Here is a 13670-nt window from a genome sequence, read left to right on the forward strand (position 1 = left end):
AGTCATGGTGGATGAAATCATAAGTGTAGAGCCCCAATCATTAAGAGCACAAATACAACATACTCCTCTCAGTAGGAAAATCGAAATGTGGGGCAGGCTTGTTGACAGAGTGTATGCTGTAGGCACCACCCTGCACACAAGGGAGGACATTAAGAAGTGGTGGAGTGACCACAGGGGCAAGGCATGTTCTGTGTTCTCCAAGCAACAGCTGCAGGCCAATAATACTGGTGATGGCCCTCCCAGTGCCCCATTAAGTATTAATACTCTTTCCCTGGGAGGAGAAGGTCTTGGCCATCCTACATCCAGAGGGCTTGACTGGAATAGCCCTGATAAGTCACAACACTAAAAATGTCACCAAAAGGCTGTCATGCATGCCCACAGCTCACCTTTTGCCACTTTTCCTATCAGTCTCTTCACAAGCCCAGTGTTTACCTGTCCAAAGACCTCTATTTGGCAACTTGCATTTGTAGTGTACTCACATGGGAAGATGTCATTTGCAGAGGGTGTGTAGTACAGGGACTGACATAACTACAACACCCAGCAGGCACAATTCCTGTAACTACAAACACTAGGACAATGGTCACATGCTACAATACATCTGTTAGTGAAGTCTCAATTGTTAGTGAACTCTCAATAGAAGTGGACTCACCTGGGGGAGAACATTGGTCAAGTGTGTGCACTAGAGAGATTGACATGACAGCAACTCACAGTAGGCACTGTTTCAGCAATGCCAAACCCCAGAACAGTGGCCAAAGTCTGCCAACTCACAATTTAAGTTTCCTCAACTGGGATGATACCAGTTGTCAAATGTGGGAAGTAGAGAGAATGACCTGACTACTAAGACCAAGAAGGCCCTGTGTATGTTAAATTAGGCATCACCCAGTGTTCTCTTGTCCAAATACCATTGTTTGTGAACTCCCAATTGAAGTGGACTCACCTGGGAGGAAAACATTTGTATGGTGTGTGTATTAAAGGGATTTACATTACTGCAACACACAACAAGCCCTGTAAGTGTAACTCTAAACACTAGCACAATGTCCCCTTGTCCGTGGAACCCAGTGTCTTAACTCTCTATTGAAGCGTACTCACCGGGAAGGATGATATTTGTATAATGTGTGTAGTACAGGGATTTACATGACTGCAACTTTCAGCAGGCCCTGTTTCACTAACTGCAACCAACAACCCAGTGTTCCCTTGTCCAAAGACCACTGTTTGTCAATTCCCAAATTAAGTTCACTCACCTGGGGGGATAACATTTGTCAAATATTTGGGAGTAGTGAGAGTGGCCTGATTGCAACTCCCAGCACACCCTGTTTCAGCAAACCTAACCACTATCCAAGTGGTCTCTTGTCCAAAGACTATTGTTTGTCAATTTTCCAAATTAAGTTTACTCACCTGGGGATAACATTTGTTAAGTATTTGGGAGCAGTGAGAGTGACATGATTGAAACTCCATGGAGGCACTGTTTCGCTAACTCCAACCATTAGCACAGTGGTCACATGTCCCAGTACATCTATTGGTGAGCTCTAAAATGAAGTTTCCTTACCTGTAGCGATAACAGTTGCATAGTGTATGCACTAGAGGCACTGATTTGACTACAACTCCCAGGAGACACTGTTTTTCTAACTCCAAACAGCAGACCAGTGTTCTCTTGTCTAAACACCCTTGTTTGTGAACTCTCAATCGAAGTGTACTTACCTGGGAGGATAACATTTGTATAGTGTGTATACCAGAGCCACTGCTTTGACTACAACTCCCAGGAGGCACTGTTTCTCTAAATCCAAACACCAGACCAGTGTTCTTTTCTCCAAAGACCCCTGTCTTAACTCTCACTTGAAGTGTACTCACTTAGAAGGATTATATTTGTATATTGTGTGTAGTACATTGATTACATGACTGCAACTCCCAGGAGGCTCTCTTACTGTCACTCCAGCCACCAACCCCGTGTCCTCTTCTCCAAGGACTCATGTTTGGGAAATCACACATGAAGTGTACTCATCTGGCGGGGATTACATTCATCAAGTGTATAAAGTAGAGGGAGTGACATGACTGTCAAGGCCAGGAGGCTCTGTCCCTCCAACTCTAAACAGAAGCCCAGTGTTCTCATGCCCAAATACCCATGTCTTAACTCTGAATTTAAGTTTACTTACCTGGGAGGGACAAAGATGCAGATCATGCTCAACTCTGAGATGTGTTTGGCTACCTACCTCTAGCTTGACCTACTAACCCAAGATGAAACTATTTAGGACAGGGAAGGTAACTTACCCAGTGTGCAAAACAATGATCCCAAAGGCCTCAAGATGCACCACCAGAATGGAATTGAGAGTAGACACATTCACTGTGCACTGACCACATGAAAACTCCAGTCACACACATAACAAAATCATGGGCCTGCCTGCATAACAATAAAATAGGCCTCAAAATGGCCAAAGACATATCTTGCCTAGCCACTGTTTTGCTTGCACTGGTGATAAGATAACATTCTCAGGCCATCTTCCCAAGGGCTAATGATCTACACATTTCAGCAGCAGGTTTAGTCAACAAATTCTGGCATGTTCCACAAATGTCATGTCAATGCAAACAATATCATGGCTACTTGTTACAATAAGATTAACTGCAAAATCACTTTGTACAAGGTCTATGCTTAATGTGACACTAAATTGTTAGAGGTAGATGTCACAATACAACCAGTAACATTGTATCTTTCAGGTCGACCTGCCACTGGGGACACAGTGGCCACAGAAGAGACTGCCCTACCCCCTGGATGAAGCCCTCAATGAAGAAGACACTCTAGGGCTGCTGGACATGGATGACGGCTCTGACCATCTGGGCAACCTGGTTGAAGACCAACAGTGAGTCTCACTGTGCCCACATCATCACCTCCTAGCCCGGTTGCCTCTATATTACAGGCTACCATTTGCCCCCCAACCTGTGTTCCAAGCACACTGTCTACCATCTCATGTCCCCCAGTCCTGGATCCTGAGGTGCACTATTACACTTCCAACAATGAGGGTTCAGGACCCAGTGGGAGAGGGCACCCTGTGGTAAAGGCACAGGGCCGTGGGGGTAGGGTGCATGTGAGGGATAATGTGGGCCAGCGGTGTGAGGCTACTGGAACTGCTCCTGACCAGGACACTGTCAGCTATGTCTTGGGGTCTATCAGGATTCCCAAGGCATGATGGGCCAGGTAGTATCTGAACTCCAGGAAATCAAGCAGCTACAGAGGGACATCCATAGAGATATGCATGAGCAGTGGGTGGCTCCCCATACCAACATTGCCTCCCTAACAGAGGCGATGAGGGACATTAACACCATCCTCAGCAGGGTTCTACAACACTACTATATCCCTTCCTTTGGAGCATCAACACCAGGCCCCGTAAGGAGGTCATGCCAGAGGAGCAAGACCCAGACAACCTACCACTGTAGCAGCAAATGAACCCCCCACACAAGAAGGATGTCCAGAGAAGAATACAAGTGGTGCGGATGGCATGATGCCCACCACAGCCAGCAAGTGACCTATTTCTAAAGGAACTCCTTTGTGTGCCACAAATTCACTCTGTTGACTGATCGTGAATTACCTGCCAGTTCCAATGGGAGGAGTACTCTGGACTTTGGACTACCAATAGCGTGGCATCCACTCCAATGATTTCATTCACCATGACTAAACCCTTCACTTTATTAATTTTTCTTTTTTACTGTCCAAATTTTATTTACTTCAGCACTGTAATACATTCACCTATCACATTGTCTGTTTGCTTAATTTCAATATTTTGTTATGTAGTGTTGTAAGACCATGTGAACCATATGATGAAGACATGACGTACTTGTAGAAGGAGGGATATGTCACAGGTACACAGTGTCCTGCTCAGGATACCAACCATTAAACTCAAACACATCAGTACAAGTTTCTGGTCACAACAAGCATTTTATTCCAGTGTACAGCACATAGGATGTCCATATGTCTGGACCTTTGTGACATTAGAATCTGTGACTCATACTTCATACTGAGTCAACGTACATATTTCAGGGTACAGCCCCCCAGACCACAGAAGGGAGGGTTTTGTTAGCCATTGTTCTGTAGAATAGGCAAACATTAAAGTGGTTGATGTCAGCAGTTTGAGCCTTATCACATACCACACTAAAGTATTCCAACATCACATAGTTCAAGATGCAGACAGAGGCAGTACAACATTCCCTGATCACACACCCATCATCACCCAATGACCATGCATCTGGTGGTATGACACAAACATATATCAGTGTTGCAGCACAGGCACAGGGGCTTGCAATGATGAAACAAATCAACAGCTGCATACAGGTCATACAATAACAGTGTTTAGCCAATGTGAAGGGTGAATGCCTTTCTCGTAATTGCTGACTACATATTTCATGCCCACATGAAGACACACATGATGCAATTGGCCCAACAGAGCCCATAAAACAACTCCAATCTACACTTCTGACCTTCCTGTCAAAAGCTGTTCAAGCAGCTTTGCCATAGGTCTCATACACCCTAAATCTTTGACCTACATTACCTGGAACAATCCATGTTCATTTTGTGTGTCAGAACAGCATCAGATATCTGCCAATGACCTGAAATTTCCACATGAGGCTGTCATGGTGAAGGTACCTGTACAAAGATGAAACAAGGAGTATAGGCTTGAAAACATACCTATTACACAAACCACGCCGCAAGAATCTGAAAACTAAATTACATTGCTATGAGACTGACACAAGCAAAGTATCATCACCAAGGTGGGGAATATGTCAAAGGCTGACTCTTCAGGCTCCATTCGGCAGAATATTGCAGAATATCAGATCCCTAGTTGTTGCTAAAGCACTCAACTCTACGCATTCTCATACCTACATTTTATTGTACCGTCACAGTCATTACTTGACATGAAATACTTACACTCATGAAAAGTAGCTGTTGATGAGCACAAGTCAGCTCCTTCCTCTTCACCACTGTCATCCTCACTTGGCATTTTGGGGGGCTCACTCGGTGGTACTGCAGACTCATCCTCCTCTGGGATGTTTGGGATATTTCTCTGCAGGGCAATGTTGTGGAGCATGCAGCATGACACAGTGATCTGACACACTTTTCGAGTGAGTAGAGGGAGCTCCACCAGTTCGGTCCAGAAACCTAAATCTGGCCTTTAGGAGCCCAAAAGCCTGTTCCACTACCTATCTTGTTCTTCCATGGGCATCACTGAAGCAGTCTTCACATGGTGTAGTTGGATTCCTTATTGGTGTCACAACCAAAGACGGTTTGGATATGTGAAGTCTCCTGTTAAGAAATGGGATGTATGTGCAACAATGAGTCACTCACTTCATGATTGTAGCACCAGACGTTGCACATTCACAAACAGGACAGATGTGACTTACAAACCAGCCAGGCCCTCTCTGGGTACAGTTGTGACATCAGATGGGGTAAGGTGCTGTTCTGCATTATGAAGGAATTATGGGCTGAGCCCTGATAATTGGTACAGACCTGTGAAATGTAGAGATCTGCCAAACAGACAACTTGCACGTTGGTGGAATGGAAGTTCTTTCTGTTGTGGTATACTTGTTCATTGGCCTATGGTGGGACCAAGCCAACATGTGTGCCATCAATAGCCCCCACCACATGCGGGATGTGTGCAAAACCATAAAAGTTAGCCCTCACATGGGCTAAATCGTCATGTTGGGGAAACTGGATATAGCTGTCCAGGTGTTTCAACATTGCTTAGAGCACATCCTTCAACACCAGACTGAACATAGGTTGGTACATGCCAGCAGATAGGGCCACTGTATGTTGAAAGGATCCTGTGGCTAGGAAGTGGAATACTACCACGACTTGTGCAATGGGTGGTAGGCTGGTTGGATAACTAATAGCTGCCATCAAATCTAGCTCCAACTGATGACATAAGTTCACTATTGTTTGCCTATTCAGATGGAACAGCAAGATGATGTGTCGTTCTTTCATGGTCTGAAAGGCTGCCAATGGATAGTAGACATGAGGTTGTCACATCCTTCCTCTCCCTGGGTAACTATGTATGACAAGACATGATTACTAACATTAGTCAGTGTGTCCACAGCAACATACATGATGTATGTCAGTGATATCAACTGACAAGGGTTTTCTGAGTGGGTATACATGGCAACCAGAACACATCACATCTGCAAAGAACTCAAGGGTCACATGTCGCCACAATGGTTTTCTACACATGTGGTCACAACATGTATGTGGACCTAACACAAAGATGTGCAATACAGTTGCCCCTCAAGATGTGACTGGATATCCCTACCACCAAAATGACCGTTGGCGCTGGTGGACTCTGCCCACTGTTAAATGGCATTGGTGCCCTGCAAAATACTACAGTGGGGTTTAAGTAGTAGAAACTACATGACAAGACAGGATAAGCCTCTTTGGGAGATCAAAAATACATTTTCACAGGTGTGAAATAGTTAATATAACCCAATACATTTCATGCTGCCAAAATGGCTTCTGCCTGACCTCCTCCACTGGACATTAGGAACTGCCGGCGACTGCTGGCGGACGTCTTCATGGTGGTAGGTGATTGCAACTGCTGTGGCCACAGCCATAGACTAACATTGTTGCCAGTGACAGTCATGGCCCAATGGCTGTGCCCACCAGTAGGAAAGTCCCATCTTTCCTGGAATGTTACCCCCATTTTTACTGTATGTATGTTTGTTTTTGCCTGTGTCACTGGGATCCTGCTAGCCAGGACCCCAGTGCTCATAAAGTGTGCCCTGCATGTGTTCCCTGTGTGGTGCCTAACTGTATCACTGAGGCTCTGCTAACCAGAACCTCAGTGTTTATGCTCTCTCTGCTTTTAAAATTGTCACTGCAGGCCAGTGACCAATTTTACCAATTCTGATTGGCACACTGGAGCACCCTTATAATTCCCTAGTATATGGTATCTAGGTACCCAGACTATTGGGGTTCCAGGAGATCCCTATGGGCTGCAGCATTTATTTTGCCATCCACAGGGAGCTCAGACAAACCCTTCTTCAGGACTGCCACTGCTGCCTGCGTGAATTATTGCAGACACCATTTCACAGCCATTTTCACTGCACTTAAGTAACTTGTCAGTCACCTATATGTCTAACCTTCATTTGCTGAAGGTGAGTGCAAAGTTACTAAGTGTGAGGGCACCCTTGTATTAGCAAATGTTCCCCCACGCTGTCCAGGGCGAATTCCTCAGATTTGTGAGTGCGGTAATACCATTACACACGTGCACTACATATAGGTCAATACCTATGGGCTGCAGCATGTCTTTTGCCATCCATAGGGAGCTCAGACAATTCTTGCACAGGACTGCCATTGCAGCCTGAGTGAAATAACATCCACGTTATTTCACAGCCATTTTACACTGCACTTAAGTAACTTATAAGTCACCTATATGTCTAACCCTCACTTAGTGAAGGTTAGGTGCAAAGTTACTAAGTGTGAGGGCATCCTGGCACTAGCCAAGGTGCCCCCACATTATTCAGGGCAATTTCCCCGGACTTTGTGAGTGCGGGGACACCATTACACGTGTGCACTACATATAGGTCAATACCTATATGTAGCGTCACAATGGTAACTCCGAACATGGCCATGTAACATGTCTAGGATCATGGAATTGTCACCCCAATACGGGACAATTCCATGCATCCCCGGGTCTCCAGTATAGAGCCCGGGTACTGCCAAACTAACTTTCTGGGGTTTTCTCTGCAGCTACCACTGCTGCCAAACCTCAGACAGGTTTCTGCCCCCCTGGGGCCTGGCCAGCCCAGTCCCAGGAAGGCAGAACAAAGGATTTCCTCTGAGAGAGGGTGTTACACCCTCTCCCTTTGGAAATAGGTGTGAAAGGCCTGGGAGGAGTAGCCTCTCCTGGCCTCTGGAAATGCTTTGAAGGGCACAGATGGTGCCCTCCTTGCATAAGCCAGTCTACACCGGTTCAGGGATCCCCCCAGCCCTGCTCTGGCGCGAAACTGGACAAAGGCAAGGGGAGTGACTACTCCCCTGACCAGCACCTCCCAGGGGACGTGCCCAGAGCTCCTCCAGTGTGTCCCAGACCTCTGCCATCTTGGATGCAGAGGTGTGAGGGCACAATGGACAGCTCTGAGTGGCCAGTGCCAGCAGGTGACGTCAGAGACCCCTCCTGATAGGTGCTTACCTTTCTCTGTAGCCAATCCTCCTCTGAGGGCTATTTAGGGTCTCTCCTGTGGGTATCTCACCAGATAACGAATGCAAGAGCTCACCAGAGTTCCTCTGCACTTCCCTCTTTGACTTCTACCAAGGATCGACCGCTGACTGCTCCATGACGCCTGCAAAACCGCAACAAAGTAGAAGACTACCAGCAACGTTGTAGCACCTCATCCTGCTGGCTTTCTCAACTGTTTCCTGGTGGTGCATGCTCTGAGGGCTGTCTGCCTTTACCCTGCACCGGAAGCCAAGAAGAAATCTCCTGTGGGTCGACGGAATCTTCCCTCTGCCAACGCAGGCACCAAACTTCTGCATCACCGGTCCTCTGGGTCCCCTCTCATCTTGATGAGTGTGATCTCTGGAACACAGAAGCTGGGTCCAAGTGTTCCCGACAGTCCAGTGGCCCTTCTGTCCAAATTTGGTGGAGGTAAGTCCTTGCCTCCCCACGCCAGACAGTAATCCTGTGTACTGCGTGAACTGCAGCTGCTCGGGCTTATGTGCACTTTTGCAAGACTTCCTTCATGCACAGCCTAGCCCAGGTCCCCATCACTCTGTCCTGCATTGCCCAACTCGCTGAGTTTGACTCCGACTTTGTGGGACCCTCTTTTGTTGTACTGAGTTGACCGTTGTGCTCAGATCTTCTGAACGCCTGTTCAGGTGCTTTTGCGGGTGCTGCCTGCTTCTGCATGGGATCCCTCTGTTGCTGAGTGCCCCCTCTGTCTCCTCCTCCAAGGGGTGACCTCTTGGTTCTTCCTGGGCCCTGTCAGTACCCATAATCTTTAACTGCAACTCTTGCAGCTAGCAAGGCTTGTTTGTGGTCTTTCTGTGTGGAAACAACTCTGCATCCTTCAGCACACCGTTGCACATCTTCTGACCAAAGGAGAACTTCCTGGCACCTTCCGTTGTTGCAGAATCTTTGGCTTCTTCCACCCGGAGGCAGCTCTTTTGCACCTTCAACCAGGGATTAGTGGGCTCCTGCCCCCCCTGGACACTTGCGTGACTCTTGGACTTGGTCCCCTTCCTTTGCAGGTCCTCAGGTTCAGGAATCTGTCTTTAGTGCTTTGCAGTCAGTTGTTGTTCTTGCAGAATCCCCTATCTCGACTTTACTGTCTTTCTGGGGTAGTAGGGTAACTTTACTCCTACTTTTCAGGGTCTTGGGGTGGGGTATCTTGGACACCCTTAGTGTTTTCCTACACTCCCAGCGACCCTCTACACTAGGCCTGGGGGCCATTCGTGGTTCGCATTCCACTTTTGGAGTATATGGTTTGTGTTGCCCACAGCCTATTTTCTCCTATTCCATTCTATTGTGTTCGACTGTATTTTGACTACTTTTCTAACTGTTCACTTACCTGATTTTGGTTTGTGTGTGTATATTTTGTGTATAATACTTACCTCCTAAGGGAGTATATCCTCTGAGATACTTTTGGCATATTGTCACTAAAATAAAGTACCTTTATTTTTAATAACTCTGAGTATTGTGTTTTCTTGTGATATAGGGGGTCATTACAACATTGGCGGCAAAAGCCGCTTACCGCCGTGCAGAAGACCACCAACACACTGCGGTGGCAGCGGATTTCGCCATGGTCATTATGACCCACTGCTCGGAATCTGCCAAAATTGAGACACCCACACAAGTCCGCCACACCAAAGGTCAGTGATAAACTGGTGAAAACAAAACCTCCACCGTCACGCCAACAGGAATATGCCCACACTATCACGACCCACGAATCCACGCAGCGGTCTTTCAACCACGGTATTGCATTGGCGGTACACACCACCACGCTCAAAATACTCACACATATACAAAACACTACCACATTCGACAATTCCAAATACACACACCTGATACACATACACACACCACTCCCACACACCCAATACAATATAAAACACACACTCACATCACCCCCAAACCCCTACTACCAAAAATTCAGAAAGAAGGCCAGAGACAGACACCACAATCTACAAACAAGCATCCACAGGCACTTAACACCATCACTCACACAACATCCACGCACCTCACACAACACACCACTAAATATCACCCCACACATCACAACACACACCACCCCACACATCACCCACACCACCCCATGGCACGTCAAAGACACCCCAGGTTCTCTGAGGAGGAGCTCAGGGTGATGGTGGAGGAAATCATCCGGGTAGAGCCACAGCTATTCGGATCACAGGTGCAGCACACCTCCATAGCTAGGAAGATGGAGCTATGGTGAAGAATAGTGGACAGGGTCAACGCAGTGGGACAACACCCAAGAAATAGAGATGACATCAGGAAGAGGTGGAACAACCTATGGGGAAGGTGCGTTCCGTTGTCTCAAGACACCACATCGCGGTTCAGAGGACTGACTGCAGACCCCCACCTCCTCCCCCACAACTAACAACATGGGAGGAGCAAGTCTTGGCTATTCTGTATCCTCAGGGCCTCGCAGGAGTAGCTGGAGGAATAAACTCTGGTAAGTCAAATCTTAACTATTACATCCCCCTCCCTACCTGCATGCTAACACATACCCCCACCCTCGCCCTCACCCCATCACTCCAACTCCTCACCAATGTCCCAATATCACAAACCACCCATCCCAACATCAAGCCCTGCATGCAACACCAAAGCATGGACACCCATCACCAAAGCATGGCCACGCACATACCCATACAACCCCCTAAACCATCATCACACAAGGGCCCACACAGGAATGCAAGCACTGGGGTACACGGTCACCCACCTACTGCACACCATGGCACACACAGATGCAATAATCATGCTTTTACACCCCTGCATGACCCCTACCCAACGTCACCGGACAGGAGGGACCAGACATGTCCACACCACCAACAGAAGAGGCCCACAGTGATGACAGCAGCTCTGTCCAACTGGATCTAGACAACCAACCCGGCCCATCTGGGACCTCGGGACAGTTGGTTCCCCTCACATAGTCACAGGCCACTACAGAGCTTCCCCCCTCTGGAAACACCAGCACAGCACCCACCCAGCGGGCCCATACCTCTGTCCCCAGGACATGTCAATCAGCAGTGTGTCCACCACTACAGGGAACCCAGGATAACCCACCACCCCAACAACAACAGGGACCTGGGGGCAGTGGCAGTGGGCACACGGTTCAGGGGACAGAGTCCCAGGGAAACAGGGGAACTGGGAGGGCTGCTGTGTGACAGGGTGAGGACAGGCCCAGGGAACCCACTCTCCACGAGGCCCTCTCCAACATCATGGGAGCCTACCATCATTCCCAGGAGACAATGGCAACGGTTCTGGCCAAGTTTCAGGATACCCAGCGGCTGCAGGAGGAACAGTATTTGGGCTTCAGGGAGGAACTCAGATTCATCAATTCCAGTCTGGGCACCATCGTAGGGGTGCTGAAGGAAGTCCTCAACACCAGGAGGGACACTGTGGCACAACAAGTGGCCCCTGACACTAGCCTGGACGATGAACTGCCCACCACCTCCGCCGGCGCTAGTGGACAGGAGGCACCGCCACAGGACCACCACACCAGCACCCCACCCCCTGCAGATGGAAAACCACCCTGCAAATGGTCTCTGAGATCCAGGACAAAGACAGAGAACGATGCCAAGACCCCCGCCAAGAAATGAGACCACCCTGTTTGTAATCCTTTTGTCCCACCTTGTCACCCTGTCCATCCTCAAACTGCCCCAGCTCCACTTCCTATGCCCATTTGCACAATGCACCTGTGAGACTAATAGCTTGGACTCTGCCATGGACATTCCTCCACCATCACCCCTCACCATTTAACAACCCCCTCCAATCTTGAGCACTTAAATAAACACCCTTAAAGCACAAAACAATCTGGAGTCTGTCTGTGATTTCGAATTATTGTATTAGCAATTACAGTGACAAAATGCTCTTTCAATGGTAATGTCAACATACCTATGTCACACAGCTATAGTCCATGAGGAAACAAAGCAGATGTCACACAGTGGGACCCACATCTGTTTCATCATAAGAGAAAGTGTCAACTCAGTGACCATACACTGGGTGAAAAGGACATACAGTAGAGAGGTAGTAGTGATAAAGTACATGTAGTAGGCAGGTTTGTCTTCCTACCTGTGTCTCACTGGAAGTATTTCAGGATCACAGAGTTCCTGTTGTCGATGTCCTCTTCTTCTGCTTCCTCATCTTCACTGTCCACAGGCTCAACATCTGCCACAACACCTCCATCTGGACCATCCTCCTGCAGAAAAGGCACCTGTCGTCGCAAAGCCAAGTTGTGAAGCATACAGCAGGCCACGATGATCTGGCACACCTTCTTTGGTGAGTAGACCAGGGAACCACCTGTCATATGGAGGCACCGGAACCTGGCCTTAAGGAGGCTGAAGGTCCACTCTATAATCCTCCTAGTTCGCACATGGGCCTCATTGTAGCGTTCCTCTGCCCTTGTCCTGGGATTCCTCACTGGGGTCAGTAGCCATGACAGGTAGGGGTAACCAGAGTCACCTGCAAATGGCGAGGGACAACTATTAGACACACACTAACCCTTAGGGATATCCCCAGACCCAGACAACTATTCCCACTGATTTGGTTGCAGGTGCTCACCTAGTAGCCACACACGGTGCCTCTGTAGTTGCCCCATCACATGAGGAATGCTGCTATTCCGCGGGATGTAAGCGTCATGCACTGAGCCAGGGAATTTGGCATTAACATGGGAGATGTACTGGTCTGCCAAACACACCATCTGCACATTCATTGAATGGTAACTCTTCCTGTTTCTGTACACCTGTTCACTCCTGAGGGGGAGGACCAAGGCCACATGTGTCCCATCAATGGCACCTATGATGTTGGGGATATGTCCCAGGGTATAGAAGTCACCTTTCACTGATGACAAATCCTCCACCTGAGGGAAAACGATGTAGCTCCGCATGTGTTTCAGCAGGGCAGACAACACTCTGGACAACACGTTGGAAAACATAGGCTGGGACATCCCTGATGCTATGGCCACTGTTGTTTGAAATGACCCACTTGCAAGGAAATGGAGTAATGACAGCACCTGCACTAGAGGGGGGATTACTGTGGGATGGCGGATAGATGACATCAGGTCTGGCTCCAACTGGGCACACAGTTCCAGGATTGTGGCACGATCAAGCCTGTAGGTGATGATTACATGTCTTTCCTCCATTGTCGACAGGTACACCAGCGGTCTGTACACCGGAGGATGCCGCCATCTCCTCACATGTCCCAGCGGACGGTGCCTATGGAGGACAACAGCGAGCACAGAGTCAACCAACTCAGAGGTACGTAAACACAGCTTACTCAGAAAACTATTCATAATCCGAAATTTGCCTGTATGAGTGTTGAGCCAAGGCCTAGGTATGTGTGACGCAGTTAAAAATAAAGCCATGTGGGCCCCTGAAATGGCGGCTGCCTGACCTATAAAGTGGGACAATGGGATATGAGGTAACTGCGCTGGCGTTGTACACCGTCGCAGTAGGCGGT

Source organism: Pleurodeles waltl, chromosome 8 (genome assembly GCF_031143425.1).
Source record: "Pleurodeles waltl isolate 20211129_DDA chromosome 8, aPleWal1.hap1.20221129, whole genome shotgun sequence".
In the NCBI taxonomy this organism is placed as follows: Eukaryota; Metazoa; Chordata; class Amphibia; order Caudata; family Salamandridae; genus Pleurodeles; species Pleurodeles waltl.